Raw genomic sequence first — 19,802 nt, 5'->3', positions numbered from 1 at the left:
ACAAAAAAGCAGCAATGGATTCTCTGAAAGGGATTTGATTAAATTTATCTAGATCCTCGGGGCTCTGATTGTTCATATAGATGAATGTCGGACATTCGGGTTATTAGCTGTGAGATTGCATGATCTCAAGATTGTTGGACCATTGGACATGCCAAACTGAGCGAGATAATTCAGCCCTTAATCACTCCTGCGAGATCAGTGAAGATGGTTATGCCAAATCTTATCTATTCGAGATAGATAGCTGTCGTGCACGTTAAAGAGATAAGTCGGTTGAGTAGCTCATACACAGATCAGACCTTAAAAATACCTTAGCTCAGCATGGAGATGGATTTTTCAGCTCATACGACGGTCAGCGGTCATATTGATGACCCAAGAACTTGACATGTGTTGTGATATAGTACTGATCTAAGATGCTCGTGGTAACCAATGTAACACTACTCTCCTACTCTTGAGTCTAAGGATCAGGCGAAAGAAGTACTCCAAAAAAAATGCTTTGGATCCAATGCCATGCATTTCTGCCTTTATACTTGCTTCTGCTACATTTAAAGCAGGTGACGTCAGCCTAATGCGACTAACGCGAACGGACGTAACTGATGGGACCACTTAGACGATGATCACTTCGAGGTTTTAATCATTTTGCGGCGGCTTTTCATTTTCTCGCTCTTTTAAATTTGCACTTCGAAGGCGGAAGTAGCCATAGATCTGCAGAGGTAGCCATAGATCTTTTTGTGCTACTTGTCCGTCATGATTTCTTGGAGTGAGATGGATTCACAGTGCATGAAGAGACTTGAGCAAATTCTGACTCGTAGGAGACAGGTCGTGGTTCTGGTTGCTTTAGAAACCGTGATGCAGGATTCTCTAGAGAAAGTTCCGACCGATGGGGTGCCGACGGAGATGGCATCAGAGATGAGCATTGAGGGATGTTCTAAAAAAGATCCAATTAAGAAAGTACAGATGGAAGAGGTGATCGACAACTCAGATAAAGATCTAACCACGATAATGAAGACTGGGGGATCTTTAGAGATGGCGATTCTTACTGAGCACTTTCTTGCATCCATTGCTCATGCAGGACTCTCAGATCCGACGCCTCGTGCTCCATCCATAAGAGAGATCCTCCAATCCACGGTAGAATACTTGAGGAACCTCCTACCATCAGCCAAAAGGTTATTCCTCAACGAACAAAGGAGGGAGAAGCGATCTGCTGATGCCTTAAGATCTCTTGCACATGTGGGTCAATGTTTGGCGAGCCTCGTTAGTTCTAACCTCGATATTCTGAGGATGGAGAAAGAAAAGATCAATTTGCTGAAGTACCGGTTAGAATATCTTGAGAGGGATAATACTGAGCTGGTCAAGGAGCTCAGCCTTACAGAGGAGGCTTTTCAAGAGGTCCAGGAGTCGATTCTCTGTCTGGACAAAGAACTACGGCAAGCCGAAAGACTGATCGAGGCCCTCAAACAATAGAAATCTAGGGCCGACAGAAAGGTTGAAGGCCTCGAGGGGAGGATTAAAATGCTTAAGAGGCAAAGGTCTGAAGTTGAGAGAAACTATCAACGGATCTGTGATGACCTGAAACATCTGAGGAGGTCACTTAAAGTGAGAAGAGATTCTCTGTCTTGAAACTCACCCTCAAATGAGCTCCAGTGGTGGTTCATCCAAAAGGATTAGAATCTCTGAAGGGACGAGCCTCGGAGAGAGAGCTTTTCCAGGGTACAGACGCTCCACTTTTAGAAGAGTTTAGACCTCTTCGGAGCCGCTCTCGAGAGTCCAGAAGATCGGATTGAAGGTGGAGAATCTGAAGAAGAGGTTGAAAGAAAAAAAGATAAATCATAAGCTTCTCTGGGTAAATTTATAAATCAGGGGATTTTACTCAAACACGCTAAAAGCAGGAGAAAGCAGCTGAAGAAAGAAGGGGCTAAGATTATAGCCCAAGCTTGTAAAGCGAAGTTTTTCGTAGGCTTCGAAAAGTGCAAGTCTATTGTCTAGGTGCACCTTCCTCCTGACCTCCTCAGGCATCTTCAAGTCGATTGCCTGGACGAAGATTTACAAACAGTGTCGTCGGATAACTGGTCAAGGTTTATAATGACGTCTTATTTTCCAATAAGGTGGATAAGATCGATGCAGTCATCAGATCATAGGTATCGTCAATATCGAGGAATACCATCCCGCAGATGATCGTCCCGACAATCCCCCTAAGGAGTGATTTATTCCCTCTTCTTCTTTTGTTTTATTCTTTGTGATCCAAGGTCCTTGGTCTTGTAATAGAATCTCCACAGGAACAGATGTATTCTTCTTCTTTTGATGAATAAGAATTATACTTTTAAATATGTGAGTCAAAGTCTTAAACACATGCTCGGCCTTTAGCTGTAATTACAAAACTTGATTAGAGTAAATAGCTCAGGTGAATACTTGGCCTATATTGTGCTTCAAGCAAGACAAGTCGAGGTGAAGTTAGGGTGAAAATCTGAGCTGGCTTTAGCTGTCGTATTGATTTTGAAGAGACCGAAATTTGAATTGCATTCACGTGAGATGAATTGGAGCATGTCTACACATATTCCTCTGAAAATGGCATAAAGTGTGATTCACCTACCATTGACATTAACTACCATATCGGTGGCAGCAATCACATCCATTCACAGTCTTCACGTGTCACACATATGCCAATTTTCTGTCGATGCACATTTCCTACAATTAATGCGTCGATGGGAGGTGGCTTTTGGAGGTCCTGTTGAGGTCAAAGGTTATTTAAAATCCTCGGACAAAATGAGATGTAGACCTTGCAAAGTTCTGATTTTCTCCTTTCACTACGAGTTCTTTTCTTCATCTCTTCGCGGCTTTTCTGCACGAGAGAGAGAAGTGGCCACCATGGAGCCTGACTTTGTGCTGCCGAGCTTCAGATCAGAGTTGATGGAGCAGGACATAATTGTGCTGCACGAGCAATATCAAATACCTCCCGCATTTCAACTTGAAGTTCCGGGACCAGGTGATCAAGTCTACCATCCGCCTTCAGGACGTATGGGCTTTTACGAGGAGTGCTTTTGAGCTAGGTTGAGGCTTCATCTCCATCTTTTTTTTATGATGCTCCTTTAATATTTTGAGATATCGCCGTATACGGTGGTACCGAATGCACGGCGGCATATCTGCAATTTCACCACATTATGAATGCTGGCTGGGATTGCACCAAATATCATATTCTTCTATTTTCTCTTCAGTCTCAAGCAGCACCCAGACTTGCACGGATGGTGGTATGTGACTCTCTGAAAGAAGAAAGATGGTTTTCGTCTAATATTTCTGATATGCCTTCCATCATGCGCGGTTGGAAGCCGAGGTTTCTCTTTGTCTCGCAGACATCAAACAAATACTAAAATTTTTCCACTTGGGGTGAATCCGGGAGGCCGCACTGAAGGAACCTTTAACGGATAAGAGCCTGGAGCAGGAGATGGCAGCTCTACAGAGCTTCAAGATTTCGAAGTTGAAAGAGCTGCCGTCGGCTCAGGTGCTGTTTAATATCAAGATTGGTTAAGTCGCTCCTCAAGGTATGTGAGTCGGCTATTTTGGCCTTAAATCTTCTAGCTTTGTTCGTCTTATAATGTGATCAATATGATCGTAGAGCTAGATGTTGGGAAGAGCTCGAGCTCGCCAAAGAAAAAGAGAAAAATCTTGTGGAAAAGAGATGGCAAGCCCGCCACTAGGTGGAGCCTTTGGGCCAAAGTCGGGGATTCCGCACAACTGACTTTGAAGATCAGAGAGTCTGAACCTTCTCATCCAGAAGGCCATGAGATTACATGGATGAAAAGTGGCTCACCTACTGCAGACGACTGGGTGAGCCGTGCAGATCAAGTTTTGGAGGAAGTTATTCTGAGCCTACTTGCTCCTCCCACCTCACCGACCCGATTAACTTCACGTGTTGTCAAATCCTCCTTGGGTGAGGCACCAGCCAAGGTTGCCAGTGCATCTGAAACTACGTCAGCTGGACTGAAGTTTGAGGCCTCGACGTTGAGGGATCCCATGTTGGTGAGCAAGCTACTCTTCGAAGTGCTTCTTCTTGCCGACGCGAACAAGCTGTCGAGCATTCTTCGAAAAGAGATGAGGAGAGGAGCCATGGATTGCCTCATCTAGGTATATTGGGGCTTTCTCATTTATCACTTACGTATACTCATTTATTACTTATAAGTTTTTCTTTACTTGCCAACTTACATATTACTTGAATGGGTACATTGAAAGCTCCTGTGAACTGGCCAAAGAGATGAAAAAGTCTAGACTTGAAGTTGAGATGCTCAGAAGAGTGAAAGAGAAGGCCGAGAAGGAAGTTGGAGAAGTCTCTGTAAAAGTCGACGCCATTGAGAGGAGAGCCGAAGATGCCGAAGCGGCATTGAGAAAAGTTGTTAAGGAGAATTCTTGGCTACTGGGCAAGGCAACGGACTTCGAAGCTCAGGCGAAGAGGAATACGGCTGCTTGCGAGAAGAACTCTCATCTGCAAAAAGAAATAAAAAAGCCGAGAGCCCGATTGGGGGTGGAGGAAAAGCGAACAGCCGAGGTCGCTTCTAAGGTTGTGGAGGACTTTTGGGCCTCAGAAGAATATAAAGAAGAAAGAGCTAAGTATTTCGCCAATACCTATGACGTCAGAAGGCAGTTTATCCGAGTCTGAGTTGCTGCCAAATATCTGGATCTGGATTTGAATTTTTTAGATGAAATCTGGGATCCTACCATGGCGGATGCCTCAACGACCGGCACCTCAGCTCCAGGCACCGTACTATAATTTCTGTATTTCTTTTTTTCATATTTTAGGGTTATTGTAAGAAAATTTTGAAAAGAATAAAATGAGTAGAATCTTTTGTCATACTTTTGTTTTATGAACTTATACCGATCTGAGGCAATTTAAGTAAATGATAACCTCATATTGCTCCCTTAAATGTGGGTGATTATGGAGAATAGTGATCAATGACTCATCCAATAAGGCCACACCAGGGAGATGGTATGGGGTCTATGAAGATGCACCACGTGGGCATGTTTTGTTTTGTGAAGTATTGTAGGAATTTATTTCCACCCTGGACAAGGCACATCATTAACTGTTTGGTCATTAACTCCTGGGAAGCACTAATTGGCAATTGGTGTGGCTGCTAGTACTTATAAATAGGGAGCCAGGAAGCAAAAGGATCTCCACTCCATCTTTTGTGGCAGGAAGTCTCCTTCTCTGTCTGCTGCTATGTCGTCGCATTCAAATCTGCCATCGTTAGAATTAATTAAGAATCAGGTGAGAGAGCAGAATGCATTGCAAGGGATGCCTGCCGGAGGTACTTAGCCCGTGAAAAGGGGAGGGCTAAGCAGGCCAGCATATCCACTTCTCATAGGGCTCTTCTTCCTTTGCCTCCTGCGATCAGGCTTTCCCATCAGCTTGAGCACATTCCGCTTGCAGTTTGGGAGCACTGCATTGTAGAGTTTCGAGATTCTACGGCATTCAGGAGAAAAATGCTTGATGTCGCCGTCGTCACCTTCATCCAGGGCTTTGATGATTGTAAGGCCCATTTACTAAGGATAATGCCATATTTAGAACTTCAAGGCATACAGGCTGGTGGTATCGATGAAGAGGTGGAGACCTCGATGGATGAAGATTGAATCAGCTCACCTGGATGTTGAGGAGGTGAAGTCCTCAATGGACGAAGATCGAACCAGCTCACCTGACCGATCTGATGCTCTGTCGATTGCAGTGGGGCGTCCCTCCTGATCTCTTATTTTCCTCTCCATCTTTCGCTGTCCTCCTCTTCTTCTTTTGCTATCATCCTCTTCTTCCTCTTTCCTTTCTTATTTTTTTTTCTTGTTCGCAAGGTGGTACATGAAGCAACCGTCCTCTAAAGTATTCAAAACATCAGTTTTTTTGTTTGTAAAATGCTTGGAGCACTGGGCTTTTTTTTGTAAAGATTTTAATGAATAAAAAGAAATATTTTGTTTTGAAAGTCATTGCTTCATTTTCAACTTTAAATTTATATCTATAGACTTTGTGAATTTTACTCGGCTTGTAAAGAATAGCACAGAGAAGCACTCAGATCAGCATGAGAAAATGCTCAGTGCTCAGCTCAGCACGAGTAAGGTTCTGGGTTGCTCAGCTTTAGCATAGATATACTTGGGACAACTTTGATTGAAGTGAACATATTTAGAGCAGTTTAGCACAACTTGAATGTAATCCGGCCATTCATGAATCTGAGGCATCATAACAATTATCTCAACACTAACCCCCTACTCCTGAGTCTGAGATAATGCTTCAAGCGAAAGGAGTACTTGTTGAGGTAATGCCTCTAGCTGTAAGTTATCCGTCTTTTTATTCTTCTGAAGAGGCTGTGTGTGCTGGTGGCGAGCTTGTGCCTATGGCATCTAGGGCTCTTCAGTGGCGTTTCGAGGGTCTAATTAGTTATCTCTTTGGAGGTTTTTAAGGATTTCTCTCTGCTTCTTGTGTGACTCGGGCTTTACAGGAGTCTGATAAGTTAGTCCCATCTTGGAGTCGTCGAGGTCTTCTCGAGGGTCTAATAAGTTAGTCCACATGAGTGGTATTGTGTGCTTGCGATAATCTTGTGTCTATGACATCTAGTACTTCTCATCTTTGTGCGAGAGGTAGTGTGTGCCAGCGGTGAGCTTGTGCCTATGGCATCTTGCACTCTCGACGATATTCTGAAGATCTAATTAGTTATCCCTCCGGAGATTTTCTAAGGATCTCCCTCCACTTTTTGCACGACTCGGACTCTTCAGGGGTCTGGTAAGTTAGCCCCGCCTCAGAGTCGTCGAGATCTTCTCGAAGGTCTGGTAAGTTAGCCCTCCAGAGGTTTCTTAAGGGTCTCTCTTCGCTTCTTGTGTGACTCGGGCTTTGTAGGGGTCTGATAAGTTAGCCCCACCTCAGAGTCGTTGAGATCTTCTCAAGGGTCTGGTAAGTTAGTCCTCCAGAGGTTCTTTAAGAGTCTCCCTTTGTTTCTTATACGATTTGGGCTCTACAGGGGTTTGATAAGTTAGCCTCATCTTGGAATCGCCGAGGTCTTTTCGAGGATCTGGTAAGTTAGCCCTTACAAGTGGCATAATATACCTACAGTAATCTTGTACCTACGACATCTAGCACTTCTCATTTTTTTGCAAGAGGCACTGTGTGTCAGCGGCTAGCTTGTGCCTATAGCATTTTACACTCTTGATGGCATTCTGAGGGTTTGATTAGTTATCCCTTCGCTTCTCATGCTACTCGGGTTCTGCAGGGGTCTGGTAAGTTAGCACCACCTCGAAGTCATTGGATCTTCTCGAGGATCTGGTAAGTTAGCTCTCAGGAGGTTCCTTAAGAGTCTTCCGCCGCTTCTCATGCGACTCAGGCTCTGTAGGGGTCTGGTAAGTTAACCCTGTCTCGGAGTCATCAAGGTCTTCTCGAGGGTCTGGTAAGTTAGTCCTCACATTAGTTGACCGTAGTTATAGTTCAGGTTCTTGAGTAGGAGGAGGCAACTCTTGGAGAACTCTGGTGCTAATCACAAATTGATGGCCCTGCAAATTTTATTTTCATAGAAAATAGTTATATCATTGGTAATATATGCTGAGGTTTATCGAGTTCCATTATCTTGAAAATGGAGTCCCGTCGAGTTACTTTAGCATATAAGTTCTTGCGTGTGCCACTTCATCTACTCGGTAAGGATCTTCAATTAGGCGATAGCCTTCCTTCTAGCGCCTGCTCGGTAGGCTGTGAGACTTTTGGCTTGCTGCAACATTAGATCGTCAGATCAAAGTTGGTCATCAGGCGAAAAAATCCATATTTTTCTGTAAAAAATTAATTTGTCGGCGTTTAGTTACCTCATCTAGATGTAAGCCGATTTTCACCATTCGATTCAGATTCTCCTTTCTTAGCGAGACATTTAAAATATCCTCGGTTGGGATGGTGTTGTAAGCTTAGGAACTTTTCCTGATCCAGATGACCCTCCAGTAATTATGTGGATTTCTTTCCTAATGGATCGCTTTTCTTCCATCATTTTTCCTCCGACCTGCTGCCATACCTGCTGTGCTGGTGTTTGCTGCGGCTGAGGCTGAGAGAGAGGCTATTGAAGTAGAGGGGGCAGCTGCTGAACTCTCGAAGCTCGATGTTGAAGGGCCGCTCTTTGGACAAAATGATTCAGCCGTCCCTGCCCGACAAGCCTCTCAATCTGGTCACGAAGCTGGTGGCAGTCTTCAGTATCGTGATCTTGGTCATGATGGTAAAAGGAGTATCTATTCGGATCTCGACGGCATTTTGTCTTATTCTCATCAGCTAGGTCTCAGATAACTCGGGCCCTACTTGTAACAACACCTCTCTCCGAGGAACATTCAAGGGCATGTAGCTATCATACTGCCTAGGAGGTGATGGTTGTCGAATCCTTCTCGGAGCACTGCAGAATCGACGATTTCAACCCCTATTATTTTGCCTCGAGGGCGGGGATCGAGAGCGTTGGCGTCTTTTCTCCTCTCATCTTGGATGGCGCTCTTTATTGGGTCCTGCCACGGTCAAACCGGCAGGAGTATTATTGGCAAAGGCCTTTTTCATGCAAGCGTACTTCTCCACACGGACAAGCATATCCGGGAGATTCCGAAGATAAGTCTTAACTAATGATCTTTTTCAAATCATTCTTTAGGAGACCGCTCATCATTACGGCCATCGTGGTCGACTGGTCTAGATTTTGGACCTTTAGGGTCGTCACGTTGAATCTGTTCATAAAAGAGTGAATTGACTCACCCTCCTTTTGCTTGATGGTATGGAGATGTCGGACCGCTTCTGCTGTCGCCGGCTACTGATGAAATGATCGACGAAAAATCGGCACAAGTCTTCAAAGAAATGGATAGACACCGGCCTCAAACTCAAGTACCACTATCGAGCGGCCCTCTTAAGAGTTAGAGGAAATACTTGATAGAAGATTGCATTCGATGCTCCCTGAAGGAGCATGGATACCTTGAAAGTCTCCACATGAGCGATGGGGTCGGTGGTCCCGTCGAAGATCTTTAGCTGAGGTAGTTTGAAGTGCAGGGGGAGTGGTTCATGCACAATCCTCAGGACGAAAGGCGGCTAGCTATTTTACTCTTCGTAGGAGCGCCGAGGAGTCATTATTGTTGAGGGTTTTTTTAATTTTCTAACCCAACTGTTGGCCGAGCTCCTAGAACTGTCTTTTAAAGTCAACTTCATAGACGGTACCAGCCTCAGAGCGCAGAGGAGATCGACGTTCGGGGGTCGAGTTATGGCTTGACTGTGGGTTTGGAGATCGCCGCCTAGCCGGCTGTTGGGCTCTAAGGCGATTTTGATGAGTTAATCTCTTCTTCGAACTTCGAAGAGGCGCCTGCGGCTCTGGTTGAGGTGGTGGTTGCGGAGTCGCAGTCAAAACAGGATTTTGTGGAGGCACTGTTGCGGAAGGTACAGACGGCACTATCGAGGGAACTGTTTGACGCACCACCGTAAGGGGTGCAGAGACAGCCTGAGGAGGCTGCAGTGCCATTTGAAAGGATACGAGAAAGGTCTAGACCGCTTGAACTGCGATCGTCAGATGTTGAACTTGCTGGAAGAGCTAACCGAATTGATCGATCGTGACTGATGCCGACAGGACTGGTTGAACCGATGGAGGAACAATCGATTGAACCGACGGAGGGATTTCTGGTGCCAGCAGCTGAACTTGATTATCAGTCTAATTGGTCGCCTGTCGGAAAGCAGCGTTATTGGAAAGTTGGGAAGATATCCGTCATAGAGCCATGAATGCAAATGTAGGCCTTTCCTTTATCTGTTGCTACTTAAATCGCTCGGGGTCGGAAGACGGACACCTGAAAATCTCGCATGGCGGTGCTGGTAGTGGAGTCACTTGCAAAACAAGTCTCAAATCGGAGGTTGTGGCTTTGGCGAGGATCCTCCGATGCTCCAATCAAAAAAGCAGAGAACAAAGGAGCAACAACAGATTTTTTAAGAGAGATTCGATTGAACTTACCTAGATCCTTGGGGCTCTAGTTGTTTATATAGATGAATGTTGGACAGCTGGGTTGTTAGTTGTGAGATTGCATGATCCCGAAATTGCTGGACTGTTGGACATGCCAAACTAGACGAGATAATTCAGCCCTTAATTGCTCCCGCGAGATCAGGAGAGATGGTTACGTCAAATCTTATCTATTTAGGATAGACAGTTGTCATGCACATTGAAGAGATAAGTCGGCTGAATAGTTCATACATAGGTCAGACCTTGAAGACGTCTTAGCTTAGTATGGAGATGGACTTCTCAACTCATACGGCGGTCAGTAGTCGTATTAATGATCCGAGAACTTGACATGTGTTGTGATATAGCACTGATCTGAAGCGCTCGCGGTAACCACCATAACAAAACCCATCTTTCATGAATATATAGCTGTTATTCATTTGTTAAGCCTGCATCACTTAACTGGAGGTTACTTGGTGATTAATCAACCCTAAACAGAGGCTACTTTTATCATCTTCATCTTATTTTGTGCTATTCTTTCTTTTGCTAACATCTTCCCCTTCCTCAACAATCTTCTATATTCTGCAACGGTGAGATCTTTAGTTCTTGTAATGCCTATCTATCCCAGCTAATGAATTTCCAAACCTCCATTCAATCCTCTTATTTGCTGATGCTGTCCACCCTCATTATTTGCTTCATCTCTCAATATGTATTCCCTTGTATCAGTGTATATGAAACACTTCCTCACCATATAGTCCTTCCTTGTATGCATAAAATTTAGTGTCAAGTGGAAACGTTGTTGCGGGGAAATCTTTAATTTTTTGCTGCTAGATTCAAGGTAAAAGGGATTGTTCTTTTTAGTTTGCAAACATTCTGGTTAGCCATGTTTCACATTCCTAGCGTCATCCTGAAGTACTAGAACTACCTTCAGTAACTTTGTAGAATGCCTCTACTTATATCCAATACTAAGTTTGAAGAGGCTTAGGAAGAATGAAAACTGAAATGCTACATCTTTTTTTTACAAGGGACATGCATCACTAACAATAAATACTTACAATCAAGATATGCTGAACCGGTACCGCCGGCCGTTTCGGCCGACCGACGGTATGGTTTCATACCGTACCGAACCGACGATCCAAATCGAAAGAAAAAAAAGAGAAAAATAGAGAGAGAAAGAGGAAGAAAAAAAAAGAGAGGGGAAGGAGCCGGCGGGGCCGCCGGACGGCCTCCGACTGGCCACCGTGGCCGCCGGAGGGTGCAGTCTACGCGTGTGGGGCCACAGGCGTGAAACAGGGGCATCGCTCTTGTTTTGCAAATTTTTGTAAAAAATATGGTTTTAAGTGAAGTTGGCAAACGATTTGCCGGCTTCACGATTTTTTTTTTTTAAAAATTCTTAAGTCGGCAACCTAGTTGCCGACTTTATAAGTTTAAAACAAAAAAAAAGAGAAAAAAATCGAAACAGACGTCGTCTGTTTCGAAAAAGAAGAAGGGGGCGGAGCCGCGGAGGGGCTCTGCCCGCTCGACCGCCCTCAGGCCGTCGGCGTCGGCTTGCCGGCCACTGGGAGCCTCGCAATGGAGGTACCGTCTGTCCGGTAGGTTCTCCGCCCCCCCTCCAAGCGCTCTCTCTCTCTTTCTTGCTCTTTTGAAAGCCCTATCGGGTGATATGGGGATCGAAAGCCCTCCGGCGGCCGCAGTCGGCTACCGTCGGCCTCCGACGGCTCCCACCTCCCTCCCTCCCCTCCTCTTTCTCTCTTTTTCTCACTTTTTATTCTTTTTTTTTTCGGTACCGCCGGTGTACCGATTTTACCGACAGAATCGTGTCGGTTCCCCGTCAATCCAGTACGAGACGGAGTGTACCGACCGGTTCGGCACGGTATGGCAAACCTTGCTTACAATCATCATGGATCACGAACAAATATGTTTGAAGCAGAAGCTTTGGGGATATCTCAGCAGCAGTATGACTATTACCAGAAGACGGTTCTAAAATTATTTTTCCACGGGAGAATTTTCTTCTCTTGTGTTGTCCTCCTTCTTGTCCAAGGCCAAAGAGATCACTTCAGATGTTCCTTTGTCTGATGATGAAGGTTGTTGGAACCATATAAATAGCATAGGTTGGAGGCAGGTGAGTGCTCTTCATACTCTAGCTACAACCTGCTCAGATGCTCCTGATTATGCATCAGTCTGCCTTGCTCCTGTTCGATCTTGAGGATTTGTTGTCTCAAAAGCTCCTGATCATACATATCCTGCTGATTCCAGATCTCTGATTATGCATCAGTCTTTTCCTGATCACCAATGAGACGAATGATGATTGAATATGTTCATCTTCTGTTGACTAAAGGCAAAGAACTTGCCACTGTCCTTGATGTTGAGATTGTAGAGAACGAGGTAAAATGGAATTATACGTTGCTTGAGTACATCTTAGGAGCAAAAATCCATCTTATTGCCAACTTTTGCTAGAAGAACCTTTGTCATCACCGGATACATTCAGCAGAGAAAATGTTTTCTCCTTTTTTTCCTTCTTTCAGTCGAGTTGGCAATGATGCTGATTGCGAGGGTTGGGTTTCCGGCTCTGCACTTTTAAATGGGAGGCTAATAATATGCAGCAAAATGGAATTGAATTCACAAAGAAACATGCATGCAACTATTCTTGTTTGGATTTGTTCTTTGTGAAATTGGTATTATGCTGTTTCTTTGTGAACCCTACCGTGACTTATTAGCCTACCACTTTCACAAAGAAGGGTTGGCATAAATGCAACTATCATACACAGTAAATGAGTTCACAAAGAAACATAAATTCAACTATTATGCATTCAACCACTACTTTAGAGGGAAAATATATTGATACCCTACTGTGAAAAGGGTGGGCCTGTCCAAAGTATTAAGCTGGATGGAAATTTCTGCTGCAGTGATCCTCTGAAATTGGTATGGCTTGCTCTTCACAAATGAAAATTTAGTATAAAAGAAAGTGGAGAATGAGTGGTTGCATTGCAGGTGCTGGAAGAGAATTTTTTAATACACACACACACACACACACACACACATATACATACATACATATATATATTGTGTGCATGCTTTTGTTTATTTATCCTGCTCTGCCACATGGACTCTTAAAGAAACTGCAGAGGACAGTCATCAAGAACCTCATGTCGGGGATTTACAAATTGGTAACTATAGCAACATATGCATATGCTAACTGCAAAAAATGATCTGCATGACGATGGAAGTTTTCGTGACTTGGCTGTTCCTTCCATGACTCATTTATATAGTTCCAATAGTTTACAAGAATAGTTCTTCAATGAATTCTTATGATGTATTCCGCATAAAGAAAACTGTGAAAATAAATGGCACTATGCTTTTTTATCTTGTATGGAGAAGTCCGTAGTTCAATGCCATCATATGGTCATAAATCAAGCCAAAAATGTGATAATACATAATTGATATCAGATTAGACACTAGAGATGTTTCAGAAATATGAAACATTAAGATTTATTGTTGAAGTCTCTTGAATCAATCCAGAAATTAGATTTGGAATCCGTGCAGCAATCTGATTTAGAACAGTTATCTGGTGATTTATCGGAAACAACCTGAACCAAGTGTAGCCTTGACATCTTCCACTTGAGTCTCTCCTATGAAATATGATGCCTTGACAGACCTACAAAACTATATCAACCTTCAACTGTTGATTGAAATTCCATGTCAACTATATCCAAACGTCCTAGCATCCTCACACATAATAATGATGATTGGGACAGAGTGGTGGGTAGTGTACTGCTTATAGAGCTTAAGAAAATTTAATCTACCAAGTTTAAAAGCAAGAGAACCATTGCTGAACATAAAAAGAATGCTGCTGATTTAAGTTGGTACCGAACAGTCAGCTAGAGTTCTTTTAAGTTTGAGCAGGCCAGTGGAGATTCTTGTTTCTCATCCTTCTCGATAATTCATTAATATTTGTCAATATCTAGCAGCTATGGTTCTGGCTAATGTGGAATAAAAATGTGGAAGGTCACCATTCTAAAGTTGTTAAGTGTAAGCTATGGTCTGCGTTGATTAACATCTGATACCCTTTCTATTCCATGGACTATTGTAGAAGTCTGTACAGTTTGTTATTTTCCTGTGTAGATTGGATGAAAGCCTGTTTCCTTGGCAATTAAAGGATGTCAATCAATGCATTGCTATATGTGAACCTACAGACGTTAGTTTTTGGGCTATACTTGCTTTTGGAATAATAATTCTTCTGTACGAGGAGCATTGATGGTAGACAACAGAGTTCTTTCATCTTTGTTATGTGGATTGCCTAAGAGTTCTTCCCCAAGTGCATGCAGAATATCTTAATTCTAGTTGTAGCTATCGCTTTCTTTTACTGAAGTTTATCTAATACCACTACATTGAGTCAATCCTTTACAACTTTAAATTGGACTGATTTAGATTCTCTCTGCTACTGAAGAGCACATGTTGGTTAGGGCCTATGCTTATCCTGGTTATCAAGTGGTAGTGAGACAGAAAAATTTTAAATACTCTAATGAGATGGAAAAGAGATATAGTTGCTTCTCAGAAAAAATGAGTCGAGCTTCATCCAGTCCAAGCTTCATGTGATACCAAGCCTCTGTTGCAGATATGAATCAATATATTCTTGCATGAAAGTCTCTTATGTAACTGATGGCATTCTATGCGACTAATATGTTCCATACCTGTCATGTGCTAGCTTCTCTTGATTTGAATAATTCATGGCCTTCATGTGAATAAGGTTTGTTTTGAGGGCAATAATGTAGGGGTATCGCTTCTTAGCTTTCTTGTTTAAATGGTTCGAGCGTCATGTATTTAACTGATATGTAACTTATTCTTAATTTAATTGATCTGACTCATCTTTGGTAATAAGAAATAAAAAGATCTTTTGAAAGAGTTAAGCATGATCTCATGTTGACCCCATAGAGATATTTTGTTTTCTGATTTTTTTAGATATACTCATATCAGGATGGTATGAACATCGGATGTTCACGTCCCCACAAAATTATTGATCTTTTCCTTGTTTTCTCTTTGTTCTATTTTTTTATGAAAAAAATAATATGCCAGAGTTGATAATTTGCTGTCATTTATTATTAAATGGACATGAAAATCATGAATTTTATATTAAATTATATTGTAAGTCAGCAAAATTTTAATATCAAGATTAATGAATTGTATAATGATCTAGCGAGACATCAATTCAGAAAAGTTGGTACTTGCTGCATGTAAGAAAACGAACGTATATTGCACCAATATTAGGTGGTAGACACTAGGGCTGGAAATTGGGAAGGCAGACCCAAAAATACCAACCTGGACCCCATCTTAAAAATACCAATCTGACTCAAAATTGGGCTGTGTTCAGGCAAAGGTATTAAGAAACCCAAGCCAACCTAATATAACCTGAGGATTCTGTATTTGAACCAACCCAAGTTTGAACCCTTAAGTGAAAAAATTTGAGGTTGGAAGGGTTTGGGTTGAGGAGCTTCATTAATGGCTGGGTCTGGTTAGGGTCTAGATAGATATTTCAGAGCATCGGATCGGGTCTGGGCCGACCTCTAACATGGCCTAGCTTGGCTAATTTTTACCCCTACTAGACACCCAAATGTCAACTAATGTAAGGGAGACCATTATATCTTACATCATCCGCACCTTCCGATGTCATGCTAGTATTTATTAGGACTTGAGCCAAGATATGTTTGAAGAGCTTTATATACATTAATAGACCATGATAATATTTCAGTAGTTGAGGCATCAATAACCTTCACAATACAATCTTGCTGGCTACATATCTCAAAGCATTTGATAATTTTTGTTGCTGCCGGCGAAATGATCTGACCTAGGCTGCTGAGCTGGAGTTGGAAAGGAGAGAAGTAGTGATTTTCAGAGGGTTGGCCGAGATCTTCGAGATGCATGCGAGTCAGCACCTAGTCCTCGATCGATCTCTCTTATCAGACCATGCAAAACCATCAAAAATAGAGAAGTCCTCATGCCCGATGAGGGATTCTTGGTGGTAAATCCTTCGATATTTAAGTCGGTCTTTCACATAAGCAAATAAAAGATGTCTGACCTTACGAGTTGGATTTGTGGTGATCGAGATCGAGTATAAGGAGGAATAGAATGTAGATGGAGGAACTGAGTCTGGAAGTTTGGCAGATGCCGAGTGGTTCAGGAGGCATTCTGATGGAATAAGAGATGTTCAAAGTTTGGTGAGAGAGATTGTCATGGCCTGGCCCGGCCCATGCAACAACCAGCCAAAGCCCAAAACAAAATAAAAAAAACAACAGAAAACAGGGGAGAAGACTCCCTTCGACAGTCTTCTTTCTCCTCTCGCCAGCTCCCAATCAGAGTCGGAGACGAGTTCCCTCCGACTCTATTTAAGGAGGAGAACCCTCCTCTCTCCTCTCATCGAGAAATTCCGGGGCAAAACGGCGGCAATCGTCGAAAATTCCTCACGGAGATCCGTCACTGTGCCGTCCAATTTCTCGCCGGAAAAGCTTCGCCGGCGACGGAGGTAAGCCTCCTCCCCTTTCTCTCTTCTCCCCCTTCCTTCCCGTGCCGATGTGCATGCTCGCCGGCGACCGGAGTCGCCGGATTTTGTTGCGGAAGTAATCTTCATTTTTTGACCGTTTCCCTTTGATTCCGACGCCGGTGGTCACCGCCGACCACCGATTTGGCCTCCTCTTGTCGTCGGATCGTCTCCCCTTCTGCCGACGACCACTCCATGCCGGTTGCGCCGTCGGCCGGCCAGCCAACGAGGGGACCTCACGGTCCCCTGTTTTGGCTCAAAGGAACCCACGGGAAAGAAGAAAAGAAGAAGAAGAAGAAGGAAAAGAAAAAGAAAAGAAAAAGAAGAAAAAGAAAAAGAAAAAGAAAAGAAAAAAGAAAGAAAAAGAAAAAAAAAGAAAAAAAGAAGCAAAAAAAAAATAATAATATAATAATAATAAATAGGATTTTCTCCTCTCTCTTCCGTGAAGAAAAAGAAAAAAAAGAGAGAGAAAAGAAAAGAAAAGAAAAATCATTAAATTAATTAATAAATAATAATATAAATAATAAAATATGAGAAAGAGAGTTTCTCTCTCTTCCCTCTCTCCCTTCAGCTTGAATTAGTATTTTCTCTCTCTAAAATTGAACTTTCTCTCTCTACTTTCTCTCTCTAGAATTCTCTCTCTAGATTATTTCTCTCTCCTAAGATTTTTAGAATTTTGAGAAGAATGATGATGAATTTAAATGATCCTCGTGATGGATTTTTGATCCGTGATCGTCGGACGGTACACCGACATCCACTTTGATCAGATCAGGTATTTTTAGATTTTATTTCTTATGATTTTATTGAATTGTCCACATGATAATTTCAGCATGATTTGATCCGATCGATCAGAATTTGTTGAATCATATTGTCTGAAGAATTCAAGATGAGTTTTCTCTCTCTAAAATTTTCTCTCTCTAAAATATTCTCTCTCTTGATTGATTCTCTCTCTAAAAAGGTTAGTGAATGAAGAAATTTCTTTTAATAATTCTGATCTGATTTTAATGAAGAATCCTGATCCATGGTTGTCAGACAGCGTACTGGCACCCACCTTAATCAGACCATGAATCTTTAGATTTGATCATCTATGATTTCGATCTAGCCATGATTTGATTTGATCATGTTGATTTCATCAATCGAGATATTGGATCAATCGTAATGATGGATTGTGTCACCTGATCAATTCGAATTGTACCTCATGAATTCTCTCTCCTTTGATTTTCTCTCTCTACTTGATTTTATGAAATCGATGAAGAAACCTCGATCCTATCACTTCGAATCCGATTTGATCTGATAGTCAAAATTTTGGATCGTTTAGGTCTTAATTAGATTTTGATTAGATGAAATTAGATGATCGGACTCAATCTAAACTGTTGAAATATGGTATTCGTATTCTTTCTAATTATTGAAATTGATTCTGTATAGGATTGTGGATGTTTGATCATGGGATATCGCAATATGATCTACGAACAGAATTTTTGGAAGAAAAATTTATAGAATTATGTGGATTTATTGGAATGCGTTCGAGGTAAGTAATGTTTCACTTTTTCTAGATTTATCGATAAATTATAATATATTTTTCTGACATGATTTGTGAAATGATGCATGAATTGGATGAATGGTATTTTGTTATGAAAATATCATATTTGAAATATTATGATGAAGCATGTTTGAACATATTGATTTCATGATGCATTATATTAATTGATTTCGATACTACATGATTATATATTTTATTATCGAAATTAGAATATGAAATATGATTTATGAAGAATTATGATATAAGAAACATGATGAATTGACAACCTAACTATGTAAAGGATCCTGCCAATGGGGGCATATACGTTGGCAATTGATTGTCCTGAGGGTTTATGTCGCCAGCGAAACCAGCGACATGTCGTCAGAGAGACCAGCGACAAACCGCCAGAGAGACCAGCGGTTCCAAAGGACATGGCTGCCAGATGATTCGCAGCCTACCGCAAGCAGATATGCGGTATTATGACCCTGCCACAGAAAAAATATGGTCATAGCTCATGGTTGACGAAAAAAATTTAAGAACGAAAGAAATTAAAATCTCGAAAGAAACTTGAATTTTCGAAAAAGAAATAAATTTGGCATGAATTATATTGCATAATTGAAATTGATTTTGAATTGATGAACTCTATATGCTTATTTTCTATAAATGATTATTTACTTAAATGCCTGATGAAATTTGTTGAGAAGTGATCATTGCTTACTGGGCTGTCTAGCTCATTACCTTCTATTTTACTATTTTTACAGATATTGAGGAATTAAGATGATACAAGATATGAATGGAAGAGTGATCAGAAGCAGAATCCTTATATTTTTATTTTAGATTGAAAGTCTTATTGAATTTGGTGTAAGACCTATGAATTATTGTTGAATTTATTAAGATATTAAAGAAAAAATTTAGATCGTTATATTTTGAATTTAAATTATTGACTAATTATTTCACTGTTATTTTAGGATAGTATGATAAGATGCCTTGCATGCTTATGGGAAGAGTTTTCTATGAGTATGTAGTGGTTGCCATGACCCTCGATTCAAAATCTCGGGTCGGAGGCGTGACAATTATAGTGGTATCAGAGCATAAGTGGATGAATTATGAAATATAGAATCAGATATAGAATGTGTGTAAGTGGATGGACACTAGAGATATTATAGTGTAGATCTTTGATGATTGTAGTGGGAGAAATATTTAAAAAATTTTGGTTAAACATTGAGATTATGTATAAAAGGATCGCAAGAGATTATGACATATAAAATTTGAAATATGATGGATGATCTGTAGATCATGATATGATTAGTTAGATCTTGATCGAAAGTAATCACAAAAGGATTGATATAAAATTTTATTGTACATTGTGGTTATTAATTTGATCATTGGTTATTCAAGTAAATCGTAAGTTCAAATTCGATGTGAGAATAATACTATGATATTACTTCTAGTTGAGAAGTTGACTATTATTGGCATGATAAAGATTTGATAATAAAATATTATTCTAGAATGGGCTAAGAAAGTTTTTTTGATTGGAATATTTATCGAAAGTGAATTTGGTATGTAGATTATATATAAAGTGGCATATTAGGATAAATGCATATTTGGAGATATTGCAAAGAAGCCTATTTCTTATTGATGAAATCGATTATGAGGTTGTAGAATATTCATCGTACTGAAATCTTTAATCATCATCCTTAGATCTAGATAATGGATCTTATTATGTCTCTTGGAGACTACATGATGTGTATGAAATTTCAATTTAAAGATTTCGTATCTAAGTTAATCAAGAGATTTTCTGATATTATTGTTGAGG

The sequence above is a fragment of the Elaeis guineensis genome, chromosome 8 (assembly GCF_000442705.2).
Source record: "Elaeis guineensis isolate ETL-2024a chromosome 8, EG11, whole genome shotgun sequence".
NCBI classification, from domain to species: domain Eukaryota; kingdom Viridiplantae; phylum Streptophyta; class Magnoliopsida; order Arecales; family Arecaceae; genus Elaeis; species Elaeis guineensis.
Note: the sequence above shows the minus strand (reverse complement) of the source record.